The sequence below is a fragment of the Acartia tonsa genome, chromosome 15, assembly GCF_053477335.1.
Source record: "Acartia tonsa isolate MP-2025a chromosome 15, ASM5347733v1, whole genome shotgun sequence".
NCBI classification, from domain to species: Eukaryota; Metazoa; Arthropoda; class Copepoda; order Calanoida; family Acartiidae; genus Acartia; species Acartia tonsa.
This window is the reverse complement of record NC_137274.1, coordinates 12278987-12293599: the sequence shown is the minus strand read 5'-3', so window position 1 is coordinate 12293599 and position 14613 is coordinate 12278987. Positions and strand designations below refer to the sequence as shown.

General features: G+C 33.2%; 1 long non-coding RNA gene across 1 annotated transcript; it reads left to right on the top strand.

The window, feature by feature from the left end:
* Window positions 1-756: 756 nt before the first annotated feature.
* Window positions 757-6630, top strand: LOC145306906 (uncharacterized). The gene is made up of 4 exons (XR_013875254.1): window positions 757-855; window positions 3933-4016; window positions 6111-6165; window positions 6580-6630. It is a non-coding gene; the product is annotated as an uncharacterized LOC145306906 (long non-coding RNA).
* The last annotated feature ends 7983 nt before the right edge of the window (window positions 6631-14613 follow it).

Genomic DNA, 14613 nt, shown 5'->3' with positions numbered 1-14613 from the left:
TATTTAGAATTATAGTTTCTCTGCTCAGGATGGATCCTTACCAATATTATTATTCTTGTTATATTTAGGATTATAGTTTTCTGCCCAGGATGGATCCTTACCAATATTGTTATTCTTGTTATATTTAGGATTATAATTTTCTGCCCAGGATGGATCCTTACCAATATTGTTATTCTTGTTATATTTAGGATTATAGTTTCTCTGCCCAGGATGGACCCTTACCAATATTATTATTCTTGTTATATTTAGGATTATAGTTTCTCTGCACAGGATGTACCCTTACTAATATTGTTATTCTTGTTATATTTAGGATTATAGTTTCTCTGCACAGGATGGATCCTTACCAATATTATTATTCTTGTTATATTTATGATTATAGTTTCTCTGCCCAGGATGAATCCTTACCAATATTATTATTCTTGTTATATTTAGGATTATAGTTTCTCTGCCCAGGATATACCCTTACCAATATTATTATTCTTGTTATATTTAGGATTATAGTTTCTCTGCCCAGGATGGATCCTTACCAATATTATTATTCTTGTTATATTTAGGATTATAGTTTCTCTGCCCAGGATATACCCTTACCAATATTATTATTCTTGTTATATTTAGGATTATAGTTTCTCTGCCCAGGATGAATCCTTACCAATATTATTATTCTTGTTATATTTAGGATTATAGTTTCTCTGCCCAGGATATACCCTTACCAATATTATTATTCTTGTTATATTTAGGATTATAGTTTCTCTGCTCAGGATGGATCCTTACCAATATTATTATTCTTATTATATTTAGGATTATAGTTTCTCTGCCCAGGATGGACCCATATATGTATCGTGAGCTACATGATCGGTAAATTCATTTCTAATTGCAAAGATTTTCTATCCTATAATATAAAGTAGTAAGGTGTTTTTGTCTGTAGTGAAGGATTTGCTAACCACTGTACCGATATGGTTCTCTTTTACAGTAAAGCTTCTTATAGGTCCCGGGATGGTTTTAGGCTATTATATTTTTATAAGAAAATGTCTTGGTATTGATTTAGGTTTTTTTCTGCCCTTCCATATTCATTTTAAATATAGAACCCCTAGATGCTAGTCACGCATCCGCTAGTCCTCAATAATACAAAGTAGTACGATGTCTGTCTGTCTGTCTGTCTGTCCGTCCGTCCGTCTGTCTTAAGCTTAAGATCTTGGTAACCACTGAACCGATCGGATTCTACTCTTGAGGGTATATACCTATTGGTCCTGTGGTGGTTTTAAGCTATTTTCTTGGGGGGTGGGACACCTCCAACGTGATTTACTCGGCTCCTATTCAAGACAGATTCCTTTGACATATGCCCTTGTCCATCTGTCTGTTACTTGGGGTGCTGGATCGATTCCTAGTTTTTCATGTTTTTGTGATTTTCTCAATTCCTATTCAAGATGCAAGGCTGAAACTTTCAAAGATTAATTTATTTTACAATCAAAATATTTTCACCAAGATTTATTAAGATTTGTTAATTAATTGGGGTGCTAGATCGATTCCTAGATTTTTAGGTTTTCATGATTTTCTCTATTTCTATTCAGGATTGACGGCTGAATTTATCAGGGATTGAATATGCTTTTATTCTACATATTTCCATCAAGTTTCATTAAGATTTGAATATTAATTGCGGTGCTAGATCGATTCCTAGATTTTTAAGCTTCCGTGGTTTAAAGGTTGCGTGATTTAAAAGGCTTCGTGATTTAACTATTTTATCAAGTTTTATGATTATTGTATGACACTGCTATAGTAAATTTTTCCAGATATCTATTCATATTTTTTGAGTTTTGCTACTTATGGATGTTGTCATCCTTGTTTATAAATTCCATTGAAAGTGGAGGGGTCGACTCCCCCCCCCCCCAGCTTCAAAGGCTCCTAGAGGCCTCTAGGGGCGTAGCCGCTAGTCCTAACAATAAAATAATATGATGTATGTCTGTTTCATGTTTGTACCGAAGGATCTCACTCACTGCTATAACAATTATCGGGATTACAAAACTGGTTTTAATCTTATGATTTTTGTATTTAACCCTTAACGGCCGGTTTTTTCTATCTCATTTTCTGTGTGTGAAAGATAAAGAGCCCAAACTGCGTGACTTTTTAAGTATGGGTATGACACATAACTGAGAGCTGGAATTTTTTGAATATCTCCATCCTGGCGGGCACAGGATGCCAGCAAACCTGAAAGGGTCATCCAGGTAAAGAGCAAAAATATTTTCTTGACTAAAACAAAGCATTTTATCTTACCAAAATACTAAAATATCCTCTAGTAGTACATCCTCATATTAAATACAGGTGTTCAAGTCAATTTTAGGTTCCAGGTATGATCCTGCAGGTCCTGATACTCCAGGTCTCCAGAAATCTTTAAAAGACTCCTGTGGCCGCAATTTTTGACTTAAACACGTAAAATTTTAAACTTAAGCTTACTCACATGTCTACATAATGTATTAAAATTTCATAAAGATCCAATTACAGCTGCGGCCGCTGAAATTTATGTTTTGATATTTATAATATAAAATTTGCATAAAGATAAACATTTTCTAGACAAAAAATTTCTTCTAGCTTCAAAAATAAGAAAATTACAGCCGTTTGAAATTTTTAAGTAAAAAAGGACCTAAAAACAAAGGTTGTTAAATACAAGGGTGAAGGAAGCGAAAATTGACTTTGACTTACTTAAGGTCGGAAATTCATTATCAAACAGGGGACAAAAAAATTTAAGCCCTCTAGCTCTGATAGAAACTGAGATAATAGGGGAGGCGTTGAACGCCCCCCCACCCCCAACCGATTAAGGTGCGGCAAGGGGCCCGACTGTTAAGGGTTAAAGTTTTCAGTTAAAATTGTTTGTAATACCATGCAAAACATGATTTTTCAGTATGAGTATGAGAACTGGTTCTAATCCTACGGTTTCGAAGCCATATCAAAAGACTATTTGAAAATTAGTAAATTGTACATTTATATATTAATGGAGAAAGGAGAATCCTATGACGAATAGGAATAACGTTAAAAACATAATAACTCTAATGTTGTGTTTAGAATAGTTATTTATCGCATCGTATTTAGAGACATCTTTCTGCGGATATAAAATGAAAAATTATGAAAACATTTAGTAGTTTTGTTAGCCCCAAGGGGCCGAAGGCCTGGGCTAACACTGGTTTTAATCCAGGGGATATCTGTCTGCTTCGAAGCCATACTGGAAATGTAATAACGTCTATATCAGTTAGGGAGTTGAATCCATTTTTATAGAAGCAGAAATATGATCTATGATTACGGTTTTGACGCTCTAAAAAACATAATCTACCATTCCACTTTCCCCTCTCTTGTTGATGATATCATCAACGCCGATACGATTTTTGAAATGTAGCATTCAACTTTCAATAGAGGCGAAACTGGAATTGTACATTTATGTTTACATATCAGCTTATTCATTAACATTGATTTCCTTATTTAAATCGACATAATAGTAATGGTATTTTCTAGTTATTATTTTTATTTTACATAAAATTTTTAAAATTATAAATAGTATTTTATACATTCCTACGATTAACAAAATTTAAAAATAGTATGTATGATTTCAATTATGTCAATGTTAAAAGTGTAAACCACCATCCAGTTTCGCCTGTCTTGAAAGTGGAATGGTAGATTACAAAAATCATATCAGCGTTGATGATATAATCACCAAGAGAGAGGAAAGTGGAATGGTAGATTACGTTTTTTAGAGGGTCAAAACCGCAATCATAGATTATATTTCTGCTTTTATAAAAATGGATTTAACTCCCCAACTGTATATGTTTTAAGCAGATTTTTAAGTTATTTCAATAGTACATTATTTTTTTTTTCAATTTAAAAAGCACTTCTGCCTTACATATAATATTGTTTGTGTGTGTTTGACTGTCATTTTTATTTCTATTTAGATGGAATGCGCTGATGACGCGATTGGATAGGCTAAAAAGCGCCCTGAATATCGCAGCAGAGAGGAGCCAAGACTTGGATGAAAAGTAAGAAAATTCCTTATGGTTGTGCCGGATATCCGGCTGGATACTGGATATTGAAACAATCCAATTACTGGTTATCCAGATGATTTATGGATGTCTGGTTATCCACCTAGATATCTGGTAATTTACCGGATATCCGGTGTTGGCCAGATAACAAATATCCGGCATTATAAATCAGCCAGATATCCGGTATCCGGCCAAAAAAGTATCCAGCACAACCCTAATTAATTCCTCCTCTCAAAAAGCTTTAAAACAATATAAAATACGAGTTGCTTTACCCCTTGCCTCAAGGGGAGGACAGGGGAGGTATGCAAAATATCTTGTAAAGCTTTACTAAAAAGTTCAACCGATTCAAACAAAATTTTTTCTTTATTATCTTTAGAGTCAGGAAACAAAAAACTTACTACTTTATATAATAACTTTGGACCTATGGGTACTTGAGTGACTTTTCAAACTACTGAACCTTCCCCTTTTACCTGCACCTCCTGCACACAACCCCTACCGATGATCTACTACAACACCCCCTTAATCAACACTATCACCATTACCCCCATGACGTTGTTATCACATTTTAGCTCCTCCCTTATCTTAGATTTGTGAATAAATATTGATATTGTCATTGTAAATCTTCAGTTAAATATACTATGCTACTAGACTAGACTGTCTATTTTGCGATGACAGAAGTTGGAGTTATTATATATCTTGGAATTTTAAAACTTGTTCTCCCCCTCTCTTTCTCCTTCCCCCTTTCTTTGCATCATTCTTTTAGTCTATAGGTGTTTATAAAAATGCGCCATTTTTTTGTAAAAAATGACATCTGTTTGGTTTTCCAGTGCAATTAAGCTTTTTTTAGGTACAGGGAAGGTTTTTACCTATTTTGGGAGAGCGTATCTCTACCCTCCCAATTTAAAATCCCCCCCCCCCTAATTTTTTTTTAATATTCCTTATTAAAATTTAAATTAAAAAGTAGAAGGGCGGATGACTTATCCCCTACCACCTTAAGAACACCTAGAGGCTTCTAGTGGGCGTTGCCCCTAGTCTTTCTTAAAGTAAAAGCTATGTCTTGCATTTTTTTTCAATTAGGGGTTTGATCACGAATTGCATATAGTAAACATATTTTTCTTATTCAATTGTTATCCTAATAAGATAAAAGTTATGCTTGAAACTTGTTTTAATAGCTATTATTAAAAATTTCAATTTTTAAAAAACGTGAAAATTGAGATCAACATTTGCGTAACTTTTGTACTCATTTGCGTCATTTCTATTTTCGGAATTTTCTTACCCGTCATCCTATTTTGCGCTGCTCGTATTCACCGCAGCGGTCGCCGTCTCTAGACTCCCTCCGTGTAGGGTCCCGCCGCTGGCGCACCCTTCCAGACAATTTTAGAAAGATAATTTTTAGGGCTCGGCACCCACGTGTAAGCCTCAGATGTATGTCTAAACCTGTGTCTAAACATACAATATTTTTTTTTCGAAATCTATTTCTATACAAGCTGGTTTAAACTTGAGGCTGAAGCGCGGCTGCCGAGCCCTGATAAATTATAGAATAATTAAAAGCGAAGCTTTTCTATAATTAGGGTCGGTCCGTACGTCCGTCCGTCCGTCCGAGATAGATAGCTTTTATTCGTTAATTTAGGCATGTTAGAATTGTTCTATCGATTTCAAACTTTGCATGATGATTCCTGTAGTAGTTAGGTACGATTTAGAAAGCGTATCAACTCTATAATCATTACCAGAATGTCCGTACGTCCATTTTAAACATGTTGATTTTTCTACTTTTTTAAAAGCAAATTTTTATGTGAACTAATTATCCGTTTGATCTGATTTTTGGTATATTGATTCCTGTGACAACAAAGAACAATATTATAAGCGAAGCAACTCTATAATCAAGTCCTAAAAATGTAAGTATGTCCATAAACATTATCCTGTATCAAGCAGTTTTTCAACAAATTTACATACAATTTTGCGTCGACTCTTATACTTTTATATTCTGATTATTCAGTTCTGACACTATACAGGTGTTAATGTCCGTTTGTCCTACCGTTTCAGTGCTTCGCTTTTATGGATGTTGTCATCCTTGTTTTATTTATGTTTTAGACGAGACATCACAAAGCTGTTGTACCATCATGGCTGGGTTGAGACCAACCTCAAGGTAATACCTACTAGGGAGGGAGGGGACATTGGGCTATATATAGTTACACTGGTCCCCAAATTTTTATAATATCATTTTCTTAATCGTTGTCCCAAAAAAGTCCCAAAAATTGTTAAACTTTTTGGACTTTTATGGAATTTTGATTGGTTGGTTCATTGGTTAGAGTGTCCAAACGTTTCAACCACTAATTGTAATCTTTAGAAATGGTTGTTATGTGTATCATCATACCAATAAATAATCCACCTTTTTAAAAAAAAATAATGTCTATTTCTTGTATCATATCATCTCATTATACTGTTTAAAATGTTTCTTGCAAAATGGCCGATTTTGTACACTATATGTCAAAATTTGTTGATTTTGCATTGAATGTTGAATGCTGGTTAATGTTTCTAATCAAATATTTTTTCTTTTTAGTATGTTGAGCCAATGAGAGAAAGGAATGTAGCTAAAATCTTCTTTTTATGAACATTTTTTTTCTGTACAAAAGTACAACATTTAAAAAGTGATACATAATACGTGATGGCTAAAGTAGGGGAAAGAAGCTAGTAAAAGTGGCTGACTCAGATTATGACGTCAAAAAAATAACCAATGAGAGGCCAGTATACAATGTAATTGACCAATGGTAAAATTTATAGTAGCCTCTCATTGGTTAATTTTTTTGATGTCATAATCTGAGTCAGACACGTTTACTAGCTTCTAGGGAAAGCTTTAAATTTTAAAGAAGGGAGGGGTAGGGTGGATTAAAATGGCCCCACATAAAATATTTATCTTGCGCTGAAAAACTGGTGACCCCTAAAATGGTGGGTCCACGCATTACGTGCATGACAGATATCTCGAGTTTTTTCCGTCTTAATTTCTTACGACTTTTTATACAGTTTTGTATTGTGGAAGGCGTAGTTAGACAAATTAGTTGGGGGGGAAAGTACCAATTCAACGGTGGGCGTTCATTTCCGCATGCTATCACTTCAGCATATTGTATCATCAATACACAAAAGCAAATTAAATTAGAAGGGGTATACAGTAGTGGGTATAATGGATCTAAAGGGATAATGATAATAAGACAATGGCCGATAAATTAATATATACCCCAATGATGATACTTAGAATAACCCCTTCAGTAGATTAAAATTTGTGGTTGAAAAGTGTGAACAATCAACCTAATGAAGCAACCAATTTAAATTGACCCAATCCCCAAAATTGTTAAGCCAACTAATGAAAAAACGTTATTTTAAAACTTTGGGTACTATTGTCATTGCCCACTCTTTCTCTGCTGTACAAAGTTTATACTGTGTTAACAAGGACAAAAGGGATGAAAAGTAGAAAATATTTTTTTTCATGAAATAAAAGAAATATATTTTTTTCATTAAATAAAACAAATATATTTTATATATCAAAATATTGTAGATCCTAAATAAATTGAGTTGATTAATTTAACACATAGTATTATAGACATCTTTCCGTGGATAATAAGTGAAAACAAGGTTCCAAATGCCTGAGCTAACAAAACTGGCGCTAATCTTATGATATTTACTTTAATACTCATGTAAAATTTCTGTAATATTAATAGTAATAGAGTAGCCCTGCTACTAGAAATCATTTTGTTTTTTACCAACTAAGAACTTACGGCAAATTTTCAGATATTTAAATTAATTTTTTTAAAAGAAATAATAGTTGATTATTAAAATCTCTTCTTTTCCAACTTTGTTTCAAAAATTAATTTAAATACTAAGAAGAAAAAAAGGCTCAATACCAGCAGAGTATCCACGTGGATATTCAGCTACTATTGGGGTCATTTTTGGATACTCAGCTACCATTGGGAAAATATGTGGATATTCAACTACAATTGGAGGAAAAAAGTTTTTAAACAATTATTTTGGTTAGTTTTTTTTAAAACTTATACATGTTAGAATTGCCCTATCGATTTAATACAAAAGGTACGATGTAGGAAGCGTAGCAACTCTATAATAGAAAGTCCGTAGGTCAATTTTAAACATGTTGCTTTTTAACCTTTTTAACAATTTAAAAAAAAAAATAGTGTAATAAATGAAAGCAAGGTTTTTCTACATTTCTAGGAAATTATATCAACTCTATAAAATCGTGGCTTTAGGGATTTTTGGTCCAAAAAAATATTGGATTATTAGCCCTGTAATTACCTAATCCATTTTAAAGCAAAGCTTTTTTTAATAATAAGGGTCTGGACGTTTGTCCGTCCGTCGATTTCAAACTTGGCGTTATGATTCCTGTAGAGAACGTAATTACCAACAAATCAAATTGATTATTGTATTCCCAACTACGCTTTTAATGATTTTGTCATCCTTGTTTTAAAGTGCAAGGTGCAATAAGTGGGTGGAGATTTTTCGGCTTCTTTTCAAGAGAAAAACATACGTGGATTGATTTATATCTAAATAGTATTTATTATTTATAAGTTTGAGGATATCTAATTTATGGAATACTGTTTCTTATTACGATAAGGTACAATGTTATAAGCGAAGCATCTCAATAATTAAGTCCTAAAAATGTCAGTATGTCCTTAAACAGAAGCATATACTTAAGCAGTTTTGCAACAAATTTACTATAATTTCAATAATTTTATATACTTATGCATTATTATCCTGTTAATGTTAGTTTGTCCTTTCATTTAGAGCTTCGCTTTAATGGATTTTCAATATTTGGTTCCTAAATCTGTATTAAAGTTAAATGATGGGTGTGAATTGCTTGCATTAATGTGCTTTATTGTCATGGGAATCAGCATTATGAAAGGATATAATGAAAATACCAATAGGAAACTATTGTGGATATTCAACTACCATAGGGGAAAAGTGTGGATATTCAACTACTCTTGGGAAATATGCGTGGATACTCAGCTACTATTGGGGAATTTGTGGATACTCAGCTGGTATTGAGCCGAAAAAAATAATTAATCTTGTGTACTTTCTTTAAGAGAAATAATTCTTTAATTTATACATGGGAACGTTTTATGGGGGCGGTTCAAAAAAGTGGTTTATTCACCACCAATAATTAAGATTTAAAAAAAATAAAAATCTATATAATAATGTATTTTATATATGTTATAAATTTAATTCCTTAGTAACGTTTATTTGAACAGTTACAAGCAACTTTAGATCAAGTATCTATTAATTTGAATTTGTTCGCATGTGTTCAAATAAGTTCGTATCAAAGTGAATTATGTTTACAGGAATAAATTTAGTTGAAATATGGATCTTGAAATTGTTGATGAAGTTTATCTATAATTTGAAATGTCTGTCAGCTTGTCAATGTAACTTTTTTTCTGCTTTTATTTTTTATTTTTATATTTTTTTGTATTTTCCTCAGAGCTTTTGAAACAGAGTGACAGATTAACAGGTAGAAAAACAAAGTGAGTTACAGAGTAGATTTGCTTTAAAAAATGTGTTTATCTGCCAACATTTTAATTTTGTTAGTGAGTGAATAAATATTAGTTTTTTAAAAGCAAAGATTTTCTATAATTAGGGTCTGTCCGTCTGTATGTGAGTTTATCATTATGGGACAGTTAGCTATTCTGGTTAATTTATTTGAAATATATAGGTGTTCAAGTCAATTTTAGGCTCCAGGTATGATCCTGCAGGTCCTGATCCTCCAGGTCTCCAGAATGATTTAAAAGCCTCCTGTGACCGCAATTTTTAACATAGAGCCTTCAAATTTTAAACTTAAGCTTTTCTTACACGCCTACATAACGTATCAAAATTTTATTAAGATCCGCCGTTTTTCCGCTGACCGCCGACTGCGGTGGCTGGCAGGTGCCAAGTACAGCTGCGGCCGCAGAAATTTATGTTTTGAGATTTCTAATATAAAATTTATATAAATATAAACATTTTCTGAAAAAAATATATTTCTAGCTTCAAAGATAAAAAATGAAAATTTTAAGTAGAAAAGGACTTAAAAACAAAGGTTGTTAAATAAAAGGGTGAAGAAAGCGAAAATTGACTTAGGTTCAGCTTAAAGTCGGAATTCATTATCCAACAAGGGCCATGCACTGAGATAATAGAGAAGGGGGGGGGGCGTTGAGCCCTACCCCCAACCGATAGATGTGCGGCAAGGGGCTCCAGGTTCAGGTGCTGCAGGCTGGAAGGTAACTTCTGGACAGGTATAAATGAAAAAAAAATTTTGTTTTAAGAGTTAGAGATCAACTTATTCAACCAAATATGCATCTTTTGGGATGTCATGAGCATATATAAAGAAAAAATAAAAATCAGCCTCCAGGTTCAGGTCCTGCAGTTCTCCAGGTGAATTCTGGACAGGTAAAAACTGAAAATTTTTAATTTTATAGTTAGAACAGAACTTATTTAACAAAAGTTTCTACTTTATTGATGGTATGAACTAATTTGAAGAAAAACTTGAAATCAGGCTCCAGGTTCAGGTCCTACAGGCCTCCAGATAAATTCTCGACAGGTAAAAACTGAAAATTTTTATTTTTGAAGTTAGAACAAAACTTATTTAACAAAAGTTGCTACTTTATGGATAGTGTTAACATATTTGAAGAAACATTTTAAATCGGGCTCCAGGTTCAGGTCCTACAGGCCTCCAGATAAATTCTCGACAGGTAAAAACTGAAAATTTTAACTTTTAAAGTTAGAGTATAACTTATTAATCAAAAGTTGCTACAATATAACTAGTATTAACCAATTTGAAGAAAAATTTTAAATCAGGCTCCAGGTTCAGGTACTGCAGGCCTCCAGGTCAATTCTGGACAGGTTAAAAACTGAAAATTTTTACTTTTGAAGTTAGAACATAACTTATTAAATTAAAGTTGCTACTTTATGGATAGTATTAACATATTTGAAGAAAAATTTGAAATCGGACTCCTGGTTCAGGTACTGCAGGCCTCCAGGTGTATCCTGGACAGGTAAAAACTAAAAATTTTAACTTTTAAGGTTAGGGCATAACTTATTTAACAAAAGTTGCTACTTTATGGATAGTATTAACTCATCTGAAGAAAAATTGGAAATCAGGCTCCAGGTTCAGGTGCTGCAGGCCTCCAAGTGGATCCTGGACAGGTAAAAACTAAAAATTTTAACTTTTAAAGTTAGAGCATAACTTATTAATTTAACGTTGCTACAAGATGACTAGTATTAACCAATTTGAAGAAAAATTTTAAATTGGGCTCCAGGTTCAGGTACTGCAGGCCTCCAGGTGAATTCTGGACAGGTAAAAACTGAAAATTTTTACTTTTAAATTTAGAACATAACTTATTAAATCAAAGTTGCTACTTTATGGATAGTATTAACATATTTGAAGAAAAATTTGAAATTGGGCTCCAGGTTCAGGTATTGCAGGCCTCCAGGTGGATCCTGGACAGGTAAAAACTAAAAATTTCACTTTTAAAATTAGGGAATAATTCATTTAATAAAAGTTACTTTATGGATAGTATTAACTCATTAAATTAGGGGTATTGTGTCTACTTGTTGGAATTTTACCACAGTTAGAGCAGTGTATTTCCTGCAGGCTTCCTTTAGTGACTGACCTGTTGACAATATGTTTTTTTTTTATTTTAGTCAATTGATATTATTTTTTTTGCAGATATAATTCAAAATGTAACAAAATGGTTGGATTTAACTTGAACCTTGAGCCCGATTTAAAATTTCTCTTTGAATTAGTTAAATAGATATAGTTCTAACTCTTAAGTTAAATATTTTAATTTTTACATGTCCAGAAACCACCTGGAGGCATACAGTATATGAACTTTGAGCTCGATTTCAAATTTTTCTTCAAACAAGTTAATACTATCCATAAAGTAGCAACTTTTGTTAAATAAGTTTTAACTTCAAAAATATAAATTTTCAGTTTTTACCTGTCCAGAATTCACCTGGAGGCCCTGCAGTACCTGAACCTGGAGCCGGATTTCAAATTTTTCTTCAAATATGTTAATACTATCCATAAAGTAGCAACTTTCTGTGTGTGCGAATGGGGCGTTTGTCCAAATTTAGGTATGGAGACCGCTCTTCTATGAGTACTACTAAAAACCTACTTTTACTGCAATACACATAGACATTCTCATCGTCGGTTCGTTTGTTTAGAATGCTTAACCCTCTATTCCCACAAGTATAATACGAATTTGGTTGAGCTGGTGGAAGCTCAACAAAAGACCCACGCGAAGTATTATGTTGCTTTAATCTAAGAATAAATGGTTGGTTTTGATATTCGATCAGAATTATATAAGTATATTAAGTATTAAGGAAGGAAAATGTTTTTATAAAGTGTATTTATATTACAAGTGCATAAGTTAAGTATGAAAATATTTACAGGATAAGTGTTAAAATCATAAGTAGAGTAGGACAGAAATGTGCCCTAAGTCCCAAGCAGTGAATTGTGCTAAGTGTTAGAATTCTAACATAAGGCCTGAGCTCAATTCATGCTAAGTACTAAGGGGCCTAAATTTAAACTACAATGCATGCCAAACAACTAAGTCATTACCTTTTAAAGCCAGAAAGAGAAGTTGATGGTAGGGGAGTCAATAAATAACTAACTAAATTTAAGAGGTACATGCTATAACATTAGCTTTGGACCAGGATTTTAGTGTTTGTCTGTACAATTAAATGTCTGTGTGTTAATATGTGACGTAAATCAGGCATGGTTGTAGGCATACATATTTGTACTGATTATCTACATGATTACTTTAACAATAAACATAATGTCTTTAATAAACATATACTATTAGCAAATCACATACAAATTACCATGAATAGGCTAGCGTTACCCATATATGGTGTCATATAGGTAGAGATAGGCCTATGAATGCATAAATTGATACAAATAATGCCTTGGGCCTAGCTAAAGTAATTGTGTCTTGCCCCTGATTGCTACTAGATAATTGCAGGGCACGCGTCAATCAAATATTCATAATCTGCTCTATAAAGTGTTGACTTTATATCAAGCATAGATAGATAGCTGTGGATGCGAAGCATTTCTGTAAAAGTCTTATATGTACGTTCAAAGAATTTGAAAATTGAGGATCGCATCTCCATTTCTTTAATAAGTTATGCTCTAACTTTAAAAGTGAAAATTTTTAGTTTTTACCTATCCAGGGTCCACCTGGAGGCCTGCATTACCTGAACCTTGAGCAAGATTTCAAATTTTTCTTCAAATGAGTTAATACTATCCATAAAGTAGCAACTTTTGCTAGATAAGTTATGCTCTAACTTTAAAGGGAAATTTTTTATTTTCTACCTATCCAGGATCCCCCTGGAGGCCTGCAGTACCTGAACCTGAAGCCCAATTTCAAATTTTTCTTGAAGTTAGATAATACTATCCATAAAGTAGCAAATTTTGTTAAAGAAGTTATGCTCTAACTTTAAAAGTGAAAATTTTTAGTTTTACCTGTCCAGGATCCACCTGGAGGCCTGCAGTACCTGAACCTGGAGCCCGATTTAAAATTTTTCTTCAAATTAGTTAATACTATCCATTAAGTAGCAACTTTTGTTAAAGAAGTTTTGCTCAAACTTTAAAAGTTAAAATTTTTATTTTTTACCTGTCCAGGATCCACCTGGAGGCCTGCAGTACCTGAACCTGGAGCCCAATTTCAAATTTTTCTTTAAATTAGTTAATACTAATTATAAAGTAGCAACTTTTGTTAAAGAAGTTATGCTCTAACTTTAAAAGTGAAAATTTTTATTTTTTTCTTGTCCAGGATTCACCTGGAGGCCTGCAGGACCTGAACCTGGAGGCTGATTTTTATTTTTTCTTCATATATGCTCATAACATCCCAAAAGATGCATATTTGGTTTAATAAGTTTATCTCTAACTCTTCAAACTAGTTTTTTTTCATTTATACCTGTCCAGAAGTGACCTTCCAGCCTGCAGCACCTGAACCTGGAGACCTATCAAAAAAATTTTAAATATAAGGAAAATACACCCCAAAACTAAACTTTTTTCCCAAATAACCTATCCTCTCACTCCTAAGACAAGGCCTATACTCCCTGTTTACGCAAAAGTGTCAGATCCGCCCCCCCCCCCCACATATCAATCAAACAACAAACCTTTTGATTTCATGAACTTTTTTTTGTAAGGCTCTTGTGACCGCAATTTTCGACTTAGAGACTTGAAATTTTAAACCTAAGCTGTTCTAACATGTATACATGACATATTTAAATTTCATAAAAATCCAGCGCCGTTTTCTTACCGACTTTTGTCTGCAGCGTCCGGAAACTGCCAAGTACAGCTGCCGCCGCCGAAATTTATATTTGGGATTTCTAATATTATCCTATTATATAAAGTAGTAAGCGTTTTTTGTCTGTCCTGAAGGATCTCGCTAACTGCTAAACCGATATTGTTCTCCTTTACTGTGAAGCTTCTTATACGTTCTGGGAAGGTTTTGAACTATTTTTGGAGAGGGTTTCTTTACCCCCCTCCCCCCAAAAATATTTTTTAACTCTTTTTAAACGCAAATTTAAAATGGGATAAGGTCGACTTTTC